Source organism: Coffea arabica, unplaced genomic scaffold, assembly GCF_036785885.1.
Source record: "Coffea arabica cultivar ET-39 unplaced genomic scaffold, Coffea Arabica ET-39 HiFi ptg000200l, whole genome shotgun sequence".
Taxonomy (NCBI): domain Eukaryota; kingdom Viridiplantae; phylum Streptophyta; class Magnoliopsida; order Gentianales; family Rubiaceae; genus Coffea; species Coffea arabica.
The window spans coordinates 649,317-670,828 of NW_027266262.1; the positions used below are offsets into that span (position 1 = coordinate 649,317).

General features: G+C 39.5%; 17 non-coding genes across 17 annotated transcripts; all 17 read right to left on the reverse strand.

Moving 5' to 3' along the window:
• Window positions 1–883: 883 nt before the first annotated feature.
• LOC140033054 (5S ribosomal RNA) lies at window positions 884–1,002 on the reverse strand. The gene has a single exon (XR_011836945.1). It is a non-coding gene; the product is annotated as a 5S ribosomal RNA (ribosomal RNA).
• A 1,135-nt stretch (window positions 1,003–2,137) lies between these two features.
• On the reverse strand, window positions 2,138–2,256 carry LOC140033065 (5S ribosomal RNA). Its single transcript, XR_011836956.1, has one exon. It is a non-coding gene; the product is annotated as a 5S ribosomal RNA (ribosomal RNA).
• Window positions 2,257–3,391: 1,135 nt separating this feature from the next.
• Window positions 3,392–3,510, reverse strand: LOC140033076 (5S ribosomal RNA). Its single transcript, XR_011836967.1, has one exon. It is a non-coding gene; the product is annotated as a 5S ribosomal RNA (ribosomal RNA).
• A 1,135-nt stretch (window positions 3,511–4,645) lies between these two features.
• Window positions 4,646–4,764, reverse strand: LOC140033087 (5S ribosomal RNA). Its single transcript, XR_011836978.1, has one exon. It is a non-coding gene; the product is annotated as a 5S ribosomal RNA (ribosomal RNA).
• A 1,123-nt stretch (window positions 4,765–5,887) lies between these two features.
• Window positions 5,888–6,006, reverse strand: LOC140033098 (5S ribosomal RNA). The gene has a single exon (XR_011836989.1). It is a non-coding gene; the product is annotated as a 5S ribosomal RNA (ribosomal RNA).
• A 1,123-nt stretch (window positions 6,007–7,129) lies between these two features.
• On the reverse strand, window positions 7,130–7,248 carry LOC140033109 (5S ribosomal RNA). Its single transcript, XR_011837000.1, has one exon. It is a non-coding gene; the product is annotated as a 5S ribosomal RNA (ribosomal RNA).
• A 1,135-nt stretch (window positions 7,249–8,383) lies between these two features.
• On the reverse strand, window positions 8,384–8,502 carry LOC140033121 (5S ribosomal RNA). Its single transcript, XR_011837012.1, has one exon. It is a non-coding gene; the product is annotated as a 5S ribosomal RNA (ribosomal RNA).
• Window positions 8,503–9,637: 1,135 nt separating this feature from the next.
• LOC140033132 (5S ribosomal RNA) lies at window positions 9,638–9,756 on the reverse strand. Its single transcript, XR_011837023.1, has one exon. It is a non-coding gene; the product is annotated as a 5S ribosomal RNA (ribosomal RNA).
• Window positions 9,757–10,891: 1,135 nt separating this feature from the next.
• On the reverse strand, window positions 10,892–11,010 carry LOC140033143 (5S ribosomal RNA). The gene has a single exon (XR_011837034.1). It is a non-coding gene; the product is annotated as a 5S ribosomal RNA (ribosomal RNA).
• Window positions 11,011–12,145: 1,135 nt separating this feature from the next.
• Window positions 12,146–12,264, reverse strand: LOC140033154 (5S ribosomal RNA). Its single transcript, XR_011837045.1, has one exon. It is a non-coding gene; the product is annotated as a 5S ribosomal RNA (ribosomal RNA).
• A 1,135-nt stretch (window positions 12,265–13,399) lies between these two features.
• LOC140033165 (5S ribosomal RNA) lies at window positions 13,400–13,518 on the reverse strand. Its single transcript, XR_011837057.1, has one exon. It is a non-coding gene; the product is annotated as a 5S ribosomal RNA (ribosomal RNA).
• Window positions 13,519–14,653: 1,135 nt separating this feature from the next.
• Window positions 14,654–14,772, reverse strand: LOC140033176 (5S ribosomal RNA). Its single transcript, XR_011837068.1, has one exon. It is a non-coding gene; the product is annotated as a 5S ribosomal RNA (ribosomal RNA).
• Window positions 14,773–15,894: 1,122 nt separating this feature from the next.
• LOC140033187 (5S ribosomal RNA) lies at window positions 15,895–16,013 on the reverse strand. The gene has a single exon (XR_011837079.1). It is a non-coding gene; the product is annotated as a 5S ribosomal RNA (ribosomal RNA).
• A 1,135-nt stretch (window positions 16,014–17,148) lies between these two features.
• On the reverse strand, window positions 17,149–17,267 carry LOC140033198 (5S ribosomal RNA). Its single transcript, XR_011837090.1, has one exon. It is a non-coding gene; the product is annotated as a 5S ribosomal RNA (ribosomal RNA).
• A 1,135-nt stretch (window positions 17,268–18,402) lies between these two features.
• Window positions 18,403–18,521, reverse strand: LOC140033209 (5S ribosomal RNA). Its single transcript, XR_011837101.1, has one exon. It is a non-coding gene; the product is annotated as a 5S ribosomal RNA (ribosomal RNA).
• A 1,136-nt stretch (window positions 18,522–19,657) lies between these two features.
• Window positions 19,658–19,776, reverse strand: LOC140033221 (5S ribosomal RNA). Its single transcript, XR_011837114.1, has one exon. It is a non-coding gene; the product is annotated as a 5S ribosomal RNA (ribosomal RNA).
• A 1,135-nt stretch (window positions 19,777–20,911) lies between these two features.
• On the reverse strand, window positions 20,912–21,030 carry LOC140033233 (5S ribosomal RNA). The gene has a single exon (XR_011837126.1). It is a non-coding gene; the product is annotated as a 5S ribosomal RNA (ribosomal RNA).
• Between the last annotated feature and the right edge of the window lie 482 nt (window positions 21,031–21,512).

Sequence of the window (21,512 nt, forward strand, 5' to 3'; positions counted from 1 at the left end):
CGGGTCGGGTTCGGGTCAACAGACCCGCCAGAAAATCTGTTGACCCGAACCCCGACCCGCCAACCCGTGACGGGTCAGGTATGCTGACCCGAACCCGAAAATTTCAGGTTTACGGGGCGGCGGGTCGACCCGAAATGACCCGAAACTTAATTTTAATTTATTAATTTATCACTGTAATTTCTAATAAAATCAATTTCTCACAAAACTAATTACATAATCAAGTAATAAAAATTTAAATAAATGATTCCAAATCAAATCTAAAATAAATTAAACACCGTAAAAGTGTTTTATCCCAAGCAAAATATAAAATAAATTAAAACAATACAAAAGTGAAAAATAATATAATATATTATTTGTCCAAGTATAATAATTTCAACTTCACACAAATTAAATAAATTCGTTTAGGATTAAGTAATTAATGCCTTTGAAAAAAAGAATAACTTAGTTTAGTTAGATAAAATTATTTTTATGTTTATTAAATTATTTTTAATTCGTAAACGGGTCATATCGGGTCATATCAGGTCACCACGGGTTGACCCGAAATCGACCGGTTTTCTTTTCGGGTTCATCGGGTCCAACCCGATTCTGACCCGAATTCCCGAAACCTCAACCCAAACCCATTAATTTCGTGTTAGGTTCGTGTCGTGTTTTCAGGTCGTGTCGAAAATTGCCACCCCTAGTTGCGGTGATACATTTGCGCCGACAAATTTGAGCGACGATCCGGGCTTTGATCGAGCCGTACCGTTCCTGATTTGTCTCGCGCCTTCAGATCCTCCTTCACGCTTCGACAAGAAGCAAAATATTAAGCAATCGTTCCGACGGAGCTAAATTACTACAGGATAAAGAACGAATAGGAAATTTGGATTTCGAAACAAAAAAGAGAGGGGTGCAACACGAGGACTTCCCAGGGGGTCACCCATCCTAGTACTACTCTCGCCCAAGCACGCTTAACTTCGGAGTTCTGATGGGATCCGGTGCATTAGTGCTGGTATGATCGCACCCGCCATGTTCCTTTCGCTTTATTCTTTTAAACTACCCCGTCCTGCGAAGCAGTGTGGCTTTTCTAGACCGAAATTCATTTTAAGCGTCAATTCAAGCATTTTCCTCTTATCCTTTTATTTATTTACTTTATATATTTTTTTGTTATTGATTTGCACCCTGTTTTTTTCCCTCATCCCGCAACTCTAAATTATCATGAAATCAATCCTTCACGCTTGCAGTTAGGGGTGGCAATTCGGGTCCAAATCAGGTTGGCGGGTCGGGTTCGGGTCAACAGACCCGCCAGAAAATCTGTTGACCCGAACCCCGACCCGCCAACCCGTGACGGGTCAGGTATGCTGACCCGAACCCGAAAATTTCAGGTTTACGGGGCGGCGGGTCGATCCGAAATGACCCGAAACTTAATTTTAATTTATTAATTTATCACTGTAATTTCTAATAAAATCAATTTCTCACAAAACTAATTACATAATCAAGTAATAAAAATTTAAATAAATGATTCCAAATCAAATCTAAAATAAATTAAACACCGTAAAAGTGTTTTATCCCAAGCAAAATATAAAATAAATTAAAACAATACAAAAGTGAAAAATAATATAATATATTATTTGTCCAAGTATAATAATTTCAACTTCACACAAATTAAATAAATTCGTTTAGGATTAAGTAATTAATGCCTTTGAAAAAAAGAATAACTTAGTTTAGTTAGATAAAATTATTTTTATGTTTATTAAATTATTTTTAATTCGTAAACGGGTCATATCGGGTCATATCAGGTCACCACGGGTTGACCCGAAATCGACCGGTTTTCTTTTCGGGTTCATCGGGTCCAACCCGATTCTGACCCGAATTCCCGAAACCTCAACCCAAACCCATTAATTTCGTGTTAGGTTCGTGTCGTGTTTTCAGGTCGTGTCGAAAATTGCCACCCCTAGTTGCGGTGATACATTTGCGCCGACAAATTTGAGCGACGATCCGGGCTTTGATCGAGCCGTACCGTTCCTGATTTGTCTCGCGCCTTCAGATCCTCCTTCACGCTTCGACAAGAAGCAAAATATTAAGCAATCGTTCCGACGGAGCTAAATTACTACAGGATAAAGAACGAATAGGAAATTTGGATTTCGAAACAAAAAAGAGAGGGGTGCAACACGAGGACTTCCCAGGGGGTCACCCATCCTAGTACTACTCTCGCCCAAGCACGCTTAACTTCGGAGTTCTGATGGGATCCGGTGCATTAGTGCTGGTATGATCGCACCCGCCATGTTCCTTTCGCTTTATTCTTTTAAACTACCCCGTCCTGCGAAGCAGTGTGGCTTTTCTAGACCGAAATTCATTTTAAGCGTCAATTCAAGCATTTTCCTCTTATCCTTTTATTTATTTACTTTATATATTTTTTTGTTATTGATTTGCACCCTGTTTTTTTCCCTCATCCCGCAACTCTAAATTATCATGAAATCAATCCTTCACGCTTGCAGTTAGGGGTGGCAATTCGGGTCCAAATCAGGTTGGCGGGTCGGGTTCGGGTCAACAGACCCGCCAGAAAATCTGTTGACCCGAACCCCGACCCGCCAACCCGTGACGGGTCAGGTATGCTGACCCGAACCCGAAAATTTCAGGTTTACGGGGCGGCGGGTCGACCAGAAATGACCCGAAACTTAATTTTAATTTATTAATTTATCACTGTAATTTCTAATAAAATCAATTTCTCACAAAACTAATTACATAATCAAGTAATAAAAATTTAAATAAATGATTCCAAATCAAATCTAAAATAAATTAAACACCGTAAAAGTGTTTTATCCCAAGCAAAATATAAAATAAATTAAAACAATACAAAAGTGAAAAATAATATAATATATTATTTGTCCAAGTATAATAATTTCAACTTCACACAAATTAAATAAATTCGTTTAGGATTAAGTAATTAATGCCTTTGAAAAAAAGAATAACTTAGTTTAGTTAGATAAAATTATTTTTATGTTTATTAAATTATTTTTAATTCGTAAACGGGTCATATCGGGTCATATCAGGTCACCACGGGTTGACCCGAAATCGACCGGTTTTCTTTTCGGGTTCATCGGGTCCAACCCGATTCTGACCCGAATTCCCGAAACCTCAACCCAAACCCATTAATTTCGTGTTAGGTTCGTGTCGTGTTTTCAGGTCGTGTCGAAAATTGCCACCCCTAGTTGCGGTGATACATTTGCGCCGACAAATTTGAGCGACGATCCGGGCTTTGATCGAGCCGTACCGTTCCTGATTTGTCTCGCGCCTTCAGATCCTCCTTCACGCTTCGACAAGAAGCAAAATATTAAGCAATCGTTCCGACGGAGCTAAATTACTACAGGATAAAGAACGAATAGGAAATTTGGATTTCGAAACAAAAAAGAGAGGGGTGCAACACGAGGACTTCCCAGGGGGTCACCCATCCTAGTACTACTCTCGCCCAAGCACGCTTAACTTCGGAGTTCTGATGGGATCCGGTGCATTAGTGCTGGTATGATCGCACCCGCCATGTTCCTTTCGCTTTATTCTTTTAAACTACCCCGTCCTGCGAAGCAGTGTGGCTTTTCTAGACCGAAATTCATTTTAAGCGTCAATTCAAGCATTTTCCTCTTATCCTTTTATTTATTTACTTTATATATTTTTTTGTTATTGATTTGCACCCTGTTTTTTTCCCTCATCCCGCAACTCTAAATTATCATGAAATCAATCCTTCACGCTTGCAGTTAGGGGTGGCAATTCGGGTCCAAATCAGGTTGGCGGGTCGGGTTCGGGTCAACAGACCCGCCAGAAAATCTGTTGACCCGAACCCCGACCCGCCAACCCGTGACGGGTCAGGTATGCTGACCCGAACCCGAAAATTTCAGGTTTACGGGGCGGCGGGTCGACCCGAAATGACCCGAAACTTAATTTTAATTTATTAATTTATCACTGTAATTTCTAATAAAATCAATTTCTCACAAAACTAATTACATAATCAAGTAATAAAAATTTAAATAAATGATTCCAAATCAAATCTAAAATAAATTAAACACCGTAAAAGTGTTTTATCCCAAGCAAAATATAAAATAAATTAAAACAATACAAAAGTGAAAAATAATATAATATATTATTTGTCCAAGTATAATAATTTCAACTTCACACAAATTAAATAAATTCGTTTAGGATTAAGTAATTAATGCCTTTGAAAAAAAGAATAACTTAGTTTAGTTAGATAAAATTATTTTTATGTTTATTAAATTATTTTTAATTCGTAAACGGGTCATATCGGGTCATATCAGGTCACCACGGGTTGACCCGAAATCGACCGGTTTTCTTTTCGGGTTCATCGGGTCCAACCCGATTCTGACCCGAATTCCCGAAACCTCAACCCAAACCCATTAATTTCGTGTTAGGTTCGTGTCGTGTTTTCAGGTCGTGTCGAAAATTGCCACCCCTAGTTGCGGTGATACATTTGCGCCGACAAATTTGAGCGACGATCCGGGCTTTGATCGAGCCGTACCGTTCCTGATTTGTCTCGCGCCTTCAGATCCTCCTTCACGCTTCGACAAGAAGCAAAATATTAAGCAATCGTTCCGACGGAGCTAAATTACTACAGGATAAAGAACGAATAGGAAATTTGGATTTCGAAACAAAAAAGAGAGGGGTGCAACACGAGGACTTCCCAGGGGGTCACCCATCCTAGTACTACTCTCGCCCAAGCACGCTTAACTTCGGAGTTCTGATGGGATCCGGTGCATTAGTGCTGGTATGATCGCACCCGCCATGTTCCTTTCGCTTTATTCTTTTAAACTACCCCGTCCTGCGAAGCAGTGTGGCTTTTCTAGACCGAAATTCATTTTAAGCGTCAATTCAAGCATTTTCCTCTTATCCTTTTATTTATTTACTTTATATTTTTTTTTGTTATTGATTTGCACCCTGTTTTTTTCCCTCATCCCGCAACTCTAAATTATCATGAAATCAATCCTTCACGCTTGCAGTTAGGGGTGGCAATTCGGGTCCAAATCAGGTTGGCGGGTCGGGTTCGGGTCAACAGACCCGCCAGAAAATCTGTTGACCCGAACCCCGACCCGCCAACCCGTGACGGGTCAGGTATGCTGACCCGAACCCGAAAATTTCAGGTTTACGGGGCGGCGGGTCGACCCGAAATGACCCGAAACTTAATTTTAATTTATTAATTTATCACTGTAATTTCTAATAAAATCAATTTCTCACAAAACTAATTACATAATCAAGTAATAAAAATTTAAATAAATGATTCCAAATCAAATCTAAAAAATTAAACACCGTAAAAGTGTTTTATCCCAAGCAAAATATAAAATAAATTAAAACAATACAAAAGTGAAAAATAATATAATATATTATTTGTCCAAGTATAATAATTTCAACTTCACACAAATTAAATAAATTCGTTTAGGATTAAGTAATTAATGCCTTTGAAAAAAAGAATAACTTAGTTTAGTTAGATAAAATTATTTTTATGTTTATTAAATTATTTTTAATTCGTAAACGGGTCATATCAGGTCACCACGGGTTGACCCGAAATCGACCGGTTTTCTTTTCGGGTTCATCGGGTCCAACCCGATTCTGACCCGAATTCCCGAAACCTCAACCCAAACCCATTAATTTCGTGTTAGGTTCGTGTCGTGTTTTCAGGTCGTGTCGAAAATTGCCACCCCTAGTTGCGGTGATACATTTGCGCCGACAAATTTGAGCGACGATCCGGGCTTTGATCGAGCCGTACCGTTCCTGATTTGTCTCGCGCCTTCAGATCCTCCTTCACGCTTCGACAAGAAGCAAAATATTAAGCAATCGTTCCGACGGAGCTAAATTACTACAGGATAAAGAACGAATAGGAAATTTGGATTTCGAAACAAAAAAGAGAGGGGTGCAACACGAGGACTTCCCAGGGGGTCACCCATCCTAGTACTACTCTCGCCCAAGCACGCTTAACTTCGGAGTTCTGATGGGATCCGGTGCATTAGTGCTGGTATGATCGCACCCGCCATGTTCCTTTCGCTTTATTCTTTTAAACTACCCCGTCCTGCGAAGCAGTGTGGCTTTTCTAGACCGAAATTCATTTTAAGCGTCAATTCAAGCATTTTCCTCTTATCCTTTTATTTATTTACTTTATATTTTTTTTTGTTATTGATTTGCACCCTGTTTTTTTCCCTCATCCCGCAACTCTAAATTATCATGAAATCAATCCTTCACGCTTGCAGTTAGGGGTGGCAATTCGGGTCCAAATCAGGTTGGCGGGTCGGGTTCGGGTCAACAGACCCGCCAGAAAATCTGTTGACCCGAACCCCGACCCGCCAACCCGTGACGGGTCAGGTATGCTGACCCGAACCCGAAAATTTCAGGTTTACGGGGCGGCGGGTCGACCCGAAATGACCCGAAACTTAATTTTAATTTATTAATTTATCACTGTAATTTCTAATAAAATCAATTTCTCACAAAACTAATTACATAATCAAGTAATAAAAATTTAAATAAATGATTCCAAATCAAATCTAAAAAATTAAACACCGTAAAAGTGTTTTATCCCAAGCAAAATATAAAATAAATTAAAACAATACAAAAGTGAAAAATAATATAATATATTATTTGTCCAAGTATAATAATTTCAACTTCACACAAATTAAATAAATTCGTTTAGGATTAAGTAATTAATGCCTTTGAAAAAAAGAATAACTTAGTTTAGTTAGATAAAATTATTTTTATGTTTATTAAATTATTTTTAATTCGTAAACGGGTCATATCAGGTCACCACGGGTTGACCCGAAATCGACCGGTTTTCTTTTCGGGTTCATCGGGTCCAACCCGATTCTGACCCGAATTCCCGAAACCTCAACCCAAACCCATTAATTTCGTGTTAGGTTCGTGTCGTGTTTTCAGGTCGTGTCGAAAATTGCCACCCCTAGTTGCGGTGATACATTTGCGCCGACAAATTTGAGCGACGATCCGGGCTTTGATCGAGCCGTACCGTTCCTGATTTGTCTCGCGCCTTCAGATCCTCCTTCACGCTTCGACAAGAAGCAAAATATTAAGCAATCGTTCCGACGGAGCTAAATTACTACAGGATAAAGAACGAATAGGAAATTTGGATTTCGAAACAAAAAAGAGAGGGGTGCAACACGAGGACTTCCCAGGGGGTCACCCATCCTAGTACTACTCTCGCCCAAGCACGCTTAACTTCGGAGTTCTGATGGGATCCGGTGCATTAGTGCTGGTATGATCGCACCCGCCATGTTCCTTTCGCTTTATTCTTTTAAACTACCCCGTCCTGCGAAGCAGTGTGGCTTTTCTAGACCGAAATTCATTTTAAGCGTCAATTCAAGCATTTTCCTCTTATCCTTTTATTTATTTACTTTATATTTTTTTTTGTTATTGATTTGCACCCTGTTTTTTTCCCTCATCCCGCAACTCTAAATTATCATGAAATCAATCCTTCACGCTTGCAGTTAGGGGTGGCAATTCGGGTCCAAATCAGGTTGGCGGGTCGGGTTCGGGTCAACAGACCCGCCAGAAAATCTGTTGACCCGAACCCCGACCCGCCAACCCGTGACGGGTCAGGTATGCTGACCCGAACCCGAAAATTTCAGGTTTACGGGGCGGCGGGTCGACCCGAAATGACCCGAAACTTAATTTTAATTTATTAATTTATCACTGTAATTTCTAATAAAATCAATTTCTCACAAAACTAATTACATAATCAAGTAATAAAAATTTAAATAAATGATTCCAAATCAAATCTAAAATAAATTAAACACCGTAAAAGTGTTTTATCCCAAGCAAAATATAAAATAAATTAAAACAATACAAAAGTGAAAAATAATATAATATATTATTTGTCCAAGTATAATAATTTCAACTTCACACAAATTAAATAAATTCGTTTAGGATTAAGTAATTAATGCCTTTGAAAAAAAGAATAACTTAGTTTAGTTAGATAAAATTATTTTTATGTTTATTAAATTATTTTTAATTCGTAAACGGGTCATATCGGGTCATATCAGGTCACCACGGGTTGACCCGAAATCGACCGGTTTTCTTTTCGGGTTCATCGGGTCCAACCCGATTCTGACCCGAATTCCCGAAACCTCAACCCAAACCCATTAATTTCGTGTTAGGTTCGTGTCGTGTTTTCAGGTCGTGTCGAAAATTGCCACCCCTAGTTGCGGTGATACATTTGCGCCGACAAATTTGAGCGACGATCCGGGCTTTGATCGAGCCGTACCGTTCCTGATTTGTCTCGCGCCTTCAGATCCTCCTTCACGCTTCGACAAGAAGCAAAATATTAAGCAATCGTTCCGACGGAGCTAAATTACTACAGGATAAAGAACGAATAGGAAATTTGGATTTCGAAACAAAAAAGAGAGGGGTGCAACACGAGGACTTCCCAGGGGGTCACCCATCCTAGTACTACTCTCGCCCAAGCACGCTTAACTTCGGAGTTCTGATGGGATCCGGTGCATTAGTGCTGGTATGATCGCACCCGCCATGTTCCTTTCGCTTTATTCTTTTAAACTACCCCGTCCTGCGAAGCAGTGTGGCTTTTCTAGACCGAAATTCATTTTAAGCGTCAATTCAAGCATTTTCCTCTTATCCTTTTATTTATTTACTTTATATTTTTTTTTGTTATTGATTTGCACCCTGTTTTTTTCCCTCATCCCGCAACTCTAAATTATCATGAAATCAATCCTTCACGCTTGCAGTTAGGGGTGGCAATTCGGGTCCAAATCAGGTTGGCGGGTCGGGTTCGGGTCAACAGACCCGCCAGAAAATCTGTTGACCCGAACCCCGACCCGCCAACCCGTGACGGGTCAGGTATGCTGACCCGAACCCGAAAATTTCAGGTTTACGGGGCGGCGGGTCGACCCGAAATGACCCGAAACTTAATTTTAATTTATTAATTTATCACTGTAATTTCTAATAAAATCAATTTCTCACAAAACTAATTACATAATCAAATAATAAAAATTTAAATAAATGATTCCAAATCAAATCTAAAATAAATTAAACACCGTAAAAGTGTTTTATCCCAAGCAAAATATAAAATAAATTAAAACAATACAAAAGTGAAAAATAATATAATATATTATTTGTCCAAGTATAATAATTTCAACTTCACACAAATTAAATAAATTCGTTTAGGATTAAGTAATTAATGCCTTTGAAAAAAAGAATAACTTAGTTTAGTTAGATAAAATTATTTTTATGTTTATTAAATTATTTTTAATTCGTAAACGGGTCATATCGGGTCATATCAGGTCACCACGGGTTGACCCGAAATCGACCGGTTTTCTTTTCGGGTTCATCGGGTCCAACCCGATTCTGACCCGAATTCCCGAAACCTCAACCCAAACCCATTAATTTCGTGTTAGGTTCGTGTCGTGTTTTCAGGTCGTGTCGAAAATTGCCACCCCTAGTTGCGGTGATACATTTGCGCCGACAAATTTGAGCGACGATCCGGGCTTTGATCGAGCCGTACCGTTCCTGATTTGTCTCGCGCCTTCAGATCCTCCTTCACGCTTCGACAAGAAGCAAAATATTAAGCAATCGTTCCGACGGAGCTAAATTACTACAGGATAAAGAACGAATAGGAAATTTGGATTTCGAAACAAAAAAGAGAGGGGTGCAACACGAGGACTTCCCAGGGGGTCACCCATCCTAGTACTACTCTCGCCCAAGCACGCTTAACTTCGGAGTTCTGATGGGATCCGGTGCATTAGTGCTGGTATGATCGCACCCGCCATGTTCCTTTCGATTTATTCTTTTAAACTACCCCGTCCTGCGAAGCAGTGTGGCTTTTCTAGACCGAAATTCATTTTAAGCGTCAATTCAAGCATTTTCCTCTTATCCTTTTATTTATTTACTTTATATTTTTTTTTGTTATTGATTTGCACCCTGTTTTTTTCCCTCATCCCGCAACTCTAAATTATCATGAAATCAATCCTTCACGCTTGCAGTTAGGGGTGGCAATTCGGGTCCAAATCAGGTTGGCGGGTCGGGTTCGGGTCAACAGACCCGCCAGAAAATCTGTTGACCCGAACCCCGACCCGCCAACCCGTGACGGGTCAGGTATGCTGACCCGAACCCGAAAATTTCAGGTTTACGGGGCGGCGGGTCGACCCGAAATGACCCGAAACTTAATTTTAATTTATTAATTTATCACTGTAATTTCTAATAAAATCAATTTCTCACAAAACTAATTACATAATCAAGTAATAAAAATTTAAATAAATGATTCCAAATCAAATCTAAAATAAATTAAACACCGTAAAAGTGTTTTATCCCAAGCAAAATATAAAATAAATTAAAACAATACAAAAGTGAAAAATAATATAATATATTATTTGTCCAAGTATAATAATTTCAACTTCACACAAATTAAATAAATTCGTTTAGGATTAAGTAATTAATGCCTTTGAAAAAAAGAATAACTTAGTTTAGTTAGATAAAATTATTTTTATGTTTATTAAATTATTTTTAATTCGTAAACGGGTCATATCGGGTCATATCAGGTCACCACGGGTTGACCCGAAATCGACCGGTTTTCTTTTCGGGTTCATCGGGTCCAACCCGATTCTGACACGAATTCCCGAAACCTCAACCCAAACCCATTAATTTCGTGTTAGGTTCGTGTCGTGTTTTCAGGTCGTGTCGAAAATTGCCACCCCTAGTTGCGGTGATACATTTGCGCCGACAAATTTGAGCGACGATCCGGGCTTTGATCGAGCCGTACCGTTCCTGATTTGTCTCGCGCCTTCAGATCCTCCTTCACGCTTCGACAAGAAGCAAAATATTAAGCAATCGTTCCGACGGAGCTAAATTACTACAGGATAAAGAACGAATAGGAAATTTGGATTTCGAAACAAAAAAGAGAGGGGTGCAACACGAGGACTTCCCAGGGGGTCACCCATCCTAGTACTACTCTCGCCCAAGCACGCTTAACTTCGGAGTTCTGATGGGATCCGGTGCATTAGTGCTGGTATGATCGCACCCGCCATGTTCCTTTCGCTTTATTCTTTTAAACTACCCCGTCCTGCGAAGCAGTGTGGCTTTTCTAGACCGAAATTCATTTTAAGCGTCAATTCAAGCATTTTCCTCTTATCCTTTTATTTATTTACTTTATATTTTTTTTTGTTATTGATTTGCACCCTGTTTTTTTCCCTCATCCCGCAACTCTAAATTATCATGAAATCAATCCTTCACGCTTGCAGTTAGGGGTGGCAATTCGGGTCCAAATCAGGTTGGCGGGTCGGGTTCGGGTCAACAGACCCGCCAGAAAATCTGTTGACCCGAACCCCGACCCGCCAACCCGTGACGGGTCAGGTATGCTGACCCGAACCCGAAAATTTCAGGTTTACGGGGCGGCGGGTCGACCCGAAATGACCCGAAACTTAATTTTAATTTATTAATTTATCACTGTAATTTCTAATAAAATCAATTTCTCACAAAACTAATTACATAATCAAGTAATAAAAATTTAAATAAATGATTCCAAATCAAATCTAAAATAAATTAAACACCGTAAAAGTGTTTTATCCCAAGCAAAATATAAAATAAATTAAAACAATACAAAAGTGAAAAATAATATAATATATTATTTGTCCAAGTATAATAATTTCAACTTCACACAAATTAAATAAATTCGTTTAGGATTAAGTAATTAATGCCTTTGAAAAAAAGAATAACTTAGTTTAGTTAGATAAAATTATTTTTATGTTTATTAAATTATTTTTAATTCGTAAACGGGTCATATCGGGTCATATCAGGTCACCACGGGTTGACCCGAAATCGACCGGTTTTCTTTTCGGGTTCATCGGGTCCAACCCGATTCTGACCCGAATTCCCGAAACCTCAACCCAAACCCATTAATTTCGTGTTAGGTTCGTGTCGTGTTTTCAGGTCGTGTCGAAAATTGCCACCCCTAGTTGCGGTGATACATTTGCGCCGACAAATTTGAGCGACGATCCGGGCTTTGATCGAGCCGTACCGTTCCTGATTTGTCTCGCGCCTTCAGATCCTCCTTCACGCTTCGACAAGAAGCAAAATATTAAGCAATCGTTCCGACGGAGCTAAATTACTACAGGATAAAGAACGAATAGGAAATTTGGATTTCGAAACAAAAAAGAGAGGGGTGCAACACGAGGACTTCCCAGGGGGTCACCCATCCTAGTACTACTCTCGCCCAAGCACGCTTAACTTCGGAGTTCTGATGGGATCCGGTGCATTAGTGCTGGTATGATCGCACCCGCCATGTTCCTTTCGCTTTATTCTTTTAAACTACCCCGTCCTGCGAAGCAGTGTGGCTTTTCTAGACCGAAATTCATTTTAAGCGTCAATTCAAGCATTTTCCTCTTATCCTTTTATTTATTTACTTTATATTTTTTTTTGTTATTGATTTGCACCCTGTTTTTTTCCCTCATCCCGCAACTCTAAATTATCATGAAATCAATCCTTCACGCTTGCAGTTAGGGGTGGCAATTCGGGTCCAAATCAGGTTGGCGGGTCGGGTTCGGGTCAACAGACCCGCCAGAAAATCTGTTGACCCGAACCCCGACCCGCCAACCCGTGACGGGTCAGGTATGCTGACCCGAACCCGAAAATTTCAGGTTTACGGGGCGGCGGGTCGACCCGAAATGACCCGAAACTTAATTTTAATTTATTAATTTATCACTGTAATTTCTAATAAAATCAATTTCTCACAAAACTAATTACATAATCAAGTAATAAAAATTTAAATAAATGATTCCAAATCAAATCTAAAATAAATTAAACACCGTAAAAGTGTTTTATCCCAAGCAAAATATAAAATAAATTAAAACAATACAAAAGTGAAAAATAATATAATATATTATTTGTCCAAGTATAATAATTTCAACTTCACACAAATTAAATAAATTCGTTTAGGATTAAGTAATTAATGCCTTTGAAAAAAAGAATAACTTAGTTTAGTTAGATAAAATTATTTTTATGTTTATTAAATTATTTTTAATTCGTAAACGGGTCATATCGGGTCATATCAGGTCACCACGGGTTGACCCGAAATCGACCGGTTTTCTTTTCGGGTTCATCGGGTCCAACCCGATTCTGACCCGAATTCCCGAAACCTCAACCCAAACCCATTAATTTCGTGTTAGGTTCGTGTCGTGTTTTCAGGTCGTGTCGAAAATTGCCACCCCTAGTTGCGGTGATACATTTGCGCCGACAAATTTGAGCGACGATCCGGGCTTTGATCGAGCCGTACCGTTCCTGATTTGTCTCGCGCCTTCAGATCCTCCTTCACGCTTCGACAAGAAGCAAAATATTAAGCAATCGTTCCGACGGAGCTAAATTACTACAGGATAAAGAACGAATAGGAAATTTGGATTTCGAAACAAAAAAGAGAGGGGTGCAACACGAGGACTTCCCAGGGGGTCACCCATCCTAGTACTACTCTCGCCCAAGCACGCTTAACTTCGGAGTTCTGATGGGATCCGGTGCATTAGTGCTGGTATGATCGCACCCGCCATGTTCCTTTCGCTTTATTCTTTTAAACTACCCCGTCCTGCGAAGCAGTGTGGCTTTTCTAGACCGAAATTCATTTTAAGCGTCAATTCAAGCATTTTCCTCTTATCCTTTTATTTATTTACTTTATATTTTTTTTTGTTATTGATTTGCACCCTGTTTTTTTCCCTCATCCCGCAACTCTAAATTATCATGAAATCAATCCTTCACGCTTGCAGTTAGGGGTGGCAATTCGGGTCCAAATCAGGTTGGCGGGTCGGGTTCGGGTCAACAGACCCGCCAGAAAATCTGTTGACCCGAACCCCGACCCGCCAACCCGTGACGGGTCAGGTATGCTGACCCGAACCCGAAAATTTCAGGTTTACGGGGCGGCGGGTCGACCCGAAATGACCCGAAACTTAATTTTAATTTATTAATTTATCACTGTAATTTCTAATAAAATCAATTTCTCACAAAACTAATTACATAATCAAGTAATAAAAATTTAAATAAATGATTCCAAATCAAATCTAAAATAAATTAAACACCGTAAAAGTGTTTTATCCCAAGCAAAATATAAAATAAATTAAAACAATACAAAAGTGAAAAATAATATAATATATTATTTGTCCAAGTATAATAATTTCAACTTCACACAAATTAAATAAATTCGTTTAGGATTAAGTAATTAATGCCTTTGAAAAAAAGAATAACTTAGTTTAGTTAGATAAAATTATTTTTATGTTTATTAAATTATTTTTAATTCGTAAACGGGTCATATCGGGTCATATCAGGTCACCACGGGTTGACCCGAAATCGACCGGTTTTCTTTTCGGGTTCATCGGGTCCAACCCGATTCTGACCCGAATTCCCGAAACCTCAACCCAAACCCATTAATTTCGTGTTAGGTTCGTGTCGTGTTTTCAGGTCGTGTCGAAAATTGCCACCCCTAGTTGCGGTGATACATTTGCGCCGACAAATTTGAGCGACGATCCGGGCTTTGATCGAGCCGTACCGTTCCTGATTTGTCTCGCGCCTTCAGATCCTCCTTCACGCTTCGACAAGAAGCAAAATATTAAGCAATCGTTCCGACGGAGCTAAATTACTACAGGATAAAGAACGAATAGGAAATTTGGATTTCGAAACAAAAAAGAGAGGGGTGCAACACGAGGACTTCCCAGGGGGTCACCCATCCTAGTACTACTCTCGCCCAAGCACGCTTAACTTCGGAGTTCTGATGGGATCCGGTGCATTAGTGCTGGTATGATCGCACCCGCCATGTTCCTTTCGCTTTATTCTTTTAAACTACCCCGTCCTGCGAAGCAGTGTGGCTTTTCTAGACCGAAATTCATTTTAAGCGTCAATTCAAGCATTTTCCTCTTATCCTTTTATTTATTTACTTTATATTTTTTTTTGTTATTGATTTGCACCCTGTTTTTTTCCCTCATCCCGCAACTCTAAATTATCATGAAATCAATCCTTCACGCTTGCAGTTAGGGGTGGCAATTCGGGTCCAAATCAGGTTGGCGGGTCGGGTTCGGGTCAACAGACCCGCCAGAAAATCTGTTGACCCGAACCCCGACCCGCCAACCCGTGACGGGTCAGGTATGCTGACCCGAACCCGAAAATTTCAGGTTTACGGGGCGGCGGGTCGACCCGAAATGACCCGAAACTTAATTTTAATTTATTAATTTATCACTGTAATTTCTAATAAAATCAATTTCTCACAAAACTAATTACATAATCAAGTAATAAAAATTTAAATAAATGATTCCAAATCAAATCTAAAATAAATTAAACACCGTAAAAGTGTTTTATCCCAAGCAAAATATAAAATAAATTAAAACAATACAAAAGTGAAAAATAATATAATATATTATTTGTCCAAGTATAATAATTTCAACTTCACACAAATTAAATAAATTCGTTTAGGATTAAGTAATTAATGCCTTTGAAAAAAAGAATAACTTAGTTTAGTTAGATAAAATTATTTTTATGTTTATTAAATTATTTTTAATTCGTAAACGGGTCATATCGGGTCATATCAGGTCACCACGGGTTGACCCGAAATCGACCGGTTTTCTTTTCGGGTTCATCGGGTCCAACCCGATTCTGACCCGAATTCCCGAAACCTCAACCCAAACCCATTAATTTCGTGTTAGGTTCGTGTCGTGTCGAAAATTGCCACCCCTAGTTGCGGTGATACATTTGCGCCGACAAATTTGAGCGACGATCCGGGTTTTGATCGAGCCGTACCGTTCCTGATTTGTCTCGCGCCTTCAGATCCTCCTTCACGCTTCGACAAGAAGCAAAATATTAAGCAATCGTTCCGACGGAGCTAAATTACTACAGGATAAAGAACGAATAGGAAATTTGGATTTCGAAACAAAAAAGAGAGGGGTGCAACACGAGGACTTCCCAGGGGGTCACCCATCCTAGTACTACTCTCGCCCAAGCACGCTTAACTTCGGAGTTCTGATGGGATCCGGTGCATTAGTGCTGGTATGATCGCACCCGCCATGTTCCTTTCGCTTTATTCTTTTAAACTACCCCGTCCTGCGAAGCAGTGTGGCTTTTCTAGACCGAAATTCATTTTAAGCGTCAATTCAAGCATTTTCCTCTTATCCTTTTATTTATTTACTTTATATTTTTTTTTGTTATTGATTTGCACCCTGTTTTTTTCCCTCATCCCGCAACTCTAAATTATCATGAAATCAATCCTTCACGCTTGCAGTTAGGGGTGGCAATTCGGGTCCAAATCAGGTTGGCGGGTCGGGTTCGGGTCAACAGACCCGCCAGAAAATCTGTTGACCCGAACCCCGACCCGCCAACCCGTGACGGGTCAGGTATGCTGACCCGAACCCGAAAATTTCAGGTTTACGGGGCGGCGGGTCGACCCGAAATGACCCGAAACTTAATTTTAATTTATTAATTTATCACTGTAATTTCTAATAAAATCAATTTCTCACAAAACTAATTACATAATCAAGTAATAAAAATTTAAATAAATGATTCCAAATCAAATCTAAAATAAATTAAACACCGTAAAAGTGTTTTATCCCAAGCAAAATATAAAATAAATTAAAACAATACAAAAGTGAAAAATAATATAATATATTATTTGTCCAAGTATAATAATTTCAACTTCACACAAATTAAATAAATTCGTTTAGGATTAAGTAATTAATGCCTTTGAAAAAAAGAATAACTTAGTTTAGTTAGATAAAATTATTTTTATGTTTATTAAATTATTTTTAATTCGTAAACGGGTCATATCGGGTCATATCAGGTCACCACGGGTTGACCCGAAATCGACCGGTTTTCTTTTCGGGTTCATCGGGTCCAACCCGATTCTGACCCGAATTCCCGAAACCTCAACCCAAACCCATTAATTTCGTGTTAGGTTCGTGTCGTGTTTTCAGGTCGTGTCGAAAATTGCCACCCCTAGTTGCGGTGATACATTTGCGCCGACAAATTTGAGCGACGATCCGGGCTTTGATCGAGCCGTACCGTTCCTGATTTGTCTCGCGCCTTCAGATCCTCCTTCACGCTTCGACAAGAAGCAAAATATTAAGCAATCGTTCCGACGGAGCTAAATTACTACAGGATAAAGAACGAATAGGAAATTTGGATTTCGAAACAAAAAAGAGAGGGGTGCAACACGAGGACTTCCCAGGGGGTCACCCATCCTAGTACTACTCTCGCCCAAGCACGCTTAACTTCGGAGTTCTGATGGGATCCGGTGCATTAGTGCTGGTATGATCGCACCCGCCATGTTCCTTTCGCTTTATTCTTTTAAACTACCCCGTCCTGCGAAGCAGTGTGGCTTTTCTAGACCGAAATTCATTTTAAGCGTCAATTCAAGCATTTTCCTCTTATCCTTTTATTTATTTACTTTATATTTTTTTTTGTTATTGATTTGCACCCTGTTTTTTTCCCTCATCCCGCAACTCTAAATTATCATGAAATCAATCCTTCACGCTTGCAGTTAGGGGTGGCAATTCGGGTCCAAATCAGGTTGGCGGGTCGGGTTCGGGTCAACAGACCCGCCAGAAAATCTGTTGACCCGAACCCCGACCCGCCAACCCGTGACGGGTCAGGTATGCTGACCCGAACCCGAAAATTTCAGGTTTACGGGGCGGCGGGTCGACCCGAAATGACCCGAAACTTAATTTTAATTTATTAATTTATCACTGTAATTTCTAATAAAATCAATTTCTCACAAAACTAATTACATAATCAAGTAATAAAAATTTAAATAAATGATTCCAAATCAAATCTAAAATAAATTAAACACCGTAAAAGTGTTTTATCCCAAGCAAAATATAAAATAAATTAAAACAATACAAAAGTGAAAAATAATATAATATATTATTTGTCCAAGTATAATAATTTCAACTTCACACAAATTAAATAAATTCGTTTAGGATTAAGTAATTAATGCCTTTGAAAAAAAGAATAACTTAGTTTAGTTAGATAAAATTATTTTTATGTTTATTAAATTATTTTTAATTCGTAAACGGGTCATATCGGGTCATATCAGGTCACCACGGGTTGACCCGAAATCGACCGGTTTTCTTTTCGGGTTCATCGGGTCCAACCCGATTCTGACCCGAATTCCCGAAACCTCAACCCAAACCCATTAATTTCGTGTTAGGTTCGTGTCGTGTTTTCAGGTCGTGTCGAAAATTGCCACCCCTAGTTGCGGTGATACATTTGCGCCGACAAATTTGAGCGACGATCCGGGCTTTGATCGAGCCGTACCGTTCCTGATTTGTCTCGCGCCTTCAGATCCTCCTTCACGCTTCGACAAGAAGCAAAATATTAAGCAATCGTTCCGACGGAGCTAAATTACTACAGGATAAAGAACGAATAGGAAATTTGGATTTCGAAACAAAAAAGAGAGGGGTGCAACACGAGGACTTCCCAGGGGGTCACCCATCCTAGTACTACTCTCGCCCAAGCACGCTTAACTTCGGAGTTCTGATGGGATCCGGTGCATTAGTGCTGGTATGATCGCACCCGCCATGTTCCTTTCGCTTTATTCTTTTAAACTACCCCGTCCTGCGAAGCAGTGTGGCTTTTCTAGACCGAAATTCATTTTAAGCGTCAATTCAAGCATTTTCCTCTTATCCTTTTATTTATTTACTTTATATTTTTTTTTGTTATTGATTTGCACCCTGTTTTTTTCCCTCATCCCGCAACTCTAAATTATCATGAAATCAATCCTTCACGCTTGCAGTTAGGGGTGGCAATTCGGGTCCAAATCAGGTTGGCGGGTCGGGTTCGGGTCAACAGACCCGCCAGAAAATCTGTTGACCCGAACCCCGACCCGCCAACCCGTGACGGGTCAGGTATGCTGACCCGAACCCGAAAATTTCTGGTTTACGGGGCGGCGGGTCGACCCGAAATGACCCGAAACTTAATTTTAATTTATTAATTTATCACTGTAATTTCTAATAAAATCAATTTCTCACAAAACTAATTACATAATCAAGTAATAAAAATTTAAATAAATGATTCCAAATCAAATCTAAAATAAATTAAACACCGTAAAAGTGTTTTATCCCAAGCAAAATATAAAATAAATTAAAACAATACAAAAAGTGAAAAATAATATAATATATTATTTGTCCAAGTATAATAATTTCAACTTCACACAAATTAAATAAATTCGTTTAGGATTAAGTAATTAATGCCTTTGAAAAAAAGAATAACTTAGTTTAGTTAGATAAAATTATTTTTATGTTTATTAAATTATTTTTAATTCGTAAACGGGTCATATCGGGTCATATCAGGTCACCACGGGTTGACCCGAAATCGACCGGTTTTCTTTTCGGGTTCATCGGGTCCAACCCGATTCTGACCCGAATTCCCGAAACCTCAACCCAAACCCATTAATTTCGTGTTAGGTTCGTGTCGTGTTTTCAGGTCGTGTCGAAAATTGCCACCCCTAGTTGCGGTGATACATTTGCGCCGACAAATTTGAGCGACGATCCGGGCTTTGATCGAGCCGTACCGTTCCTGATTTGTCTCGCGCCTTCAGATCCTCCTTCACGCTTCGACAAGAAGCAAAATATTAAGCAATCGTTCCGACGGAGCTAAATTACTACAGGATAAAGAACGAATAGGAAATTTGGATTTCGAAACAAAAAAGAGAGGGGTGCAACACGAGGACTTCCCAGGGGGTCACCCATCCTAGTACTACTCTCGCCCAAGCACGCTTAACTTCGGAGTTCTGATGGGATCCGGTGCATTAGTGCTGGTATGATCGCACCCGCCATGTTCCTTTCGCTTTATTCTTTTAAACTACCCCGTCCTGCGAAGCAGTGTGGCTTTTCTAGACCGAAATTCATTTTAAGCGTCAATTCAAGCATTTTCCTCTTATCCTTTTATTTATTTACTTTATATTTTTTTTTGTTATTGATTTGCACCCTGTTTTTTTCCCTCATCCCGCAACTCTAAATTATCATGAAATCAATCCTTCACGCTTGCAGTTAGGGGTGGCAATTCGGGTCCAAATCAGGTTGGCGGGTCGGGTTCGGGTCAACAGACCCGCCAGAAAATCTGTTGACCCGAACCCCGACCCGCCAACCCGTGACGGGTCAGGTATGCTGACCCGAACCCGAAAATTTCAGGTTTACGGGGCGGCGGGTCGACCCGAAATGACCCGAAACTTAATTTTAATTTATTAATTTATCACTGTAATTTCTAATAAAATCAATTTCTCACAAAACTAATTACATAATCAAGTAATAAAAATTTAAATAAATGATTCCAAATCAAATCTAAAATAAATTAAACACCGTAAAAGTGTTTTATCCCAAGCAAAATATAAAATAAATTAAAACAATACAAAAGTGAAAAATAATATAATATATTATTTGTCCAAGTATAATAATTTCAACTTCACACAAATTAAATAAATTCGTTTAGGATTAAGTAATTAATGCCTTTGAAAAAAAGAATAACTTAGTTTAGTTAGATAAAATTATTTTTATGTTTATTAAATTATTTTTAATTCGTAAACGGGTCATATCGGGTCATATCAGGTCACCACGGGTTGACCCGAAATCGACCGGTTTTCTTTTCGGGTTCATCGGGTCCAACCCGATTCTGACCCGAATTCCCGAAACCTCAACCCAAACCCATTAATTTCGTGTTAGGTTCGTGTCGTGTTTTCAGGTCGTGTCGAAAATTGCCACCCCTAGTTGCGGTGATACATTTGCGCCGACAAATTTGAGCGACGATCCGGGCTTTGATCGAGCCGTACCGTTCCTGATTTGTCTCGCGCCTTCAGATCCTCCTTCACGCTTCGACAAGAAGCAAAATATTAAGCAATCGTTCCGACGGAGCTAAATTACTACAGGATAAAGAACGAATAGGAAATTTGGATTTCGAAACAAAAAAGAGAGGGGTGCAACACGAGGACTTCCCAGGGGGTCACCCATCCTAGTACTACTCTCGCCCAAGCACGCTTAACTTCGGAGTTCTGATGGGATCCGGTGCATTAGTGCTGGTATGATCGCACCCGCCATGTTCCTTTCGCTTTATTCTTTTAAACTACCCCGTCCTGCGAAGCAGTGTGGCTTTTCTAGACCGAAATTCATTTTAAGCGTCAATTCAAGCATTTTCCTCTTATCCTTTTATTTATTTACTTTATATTTTTTTTTGTTATTGATTTGCACCCTGTTTTTTTCCCTCATCCCGCAACTCTAAATTATCATGAAATCAATCCTTCACGCTTGCAGTTAGGGGTGGCAATTCGGGTCCAAATCAGGTTGGCGGGTCGGGTTCGGGTCAACAGACCCGCCAGAAAATCTGTTGACCCGAACCCCGACCCGCCAACCCGTGACGGGTCAGGTATGCTGACCCGAACCCGAAAATTTCAGGTTTACGGGGCGGCGGGTCGACCCGAAATGACCCGAAACTTAATTTTAATTTATTAATTTATCACTGTAATTTCTAATAAAATCAATTTCTCACAAAACTAATTACATAATCAAGTAATAAAA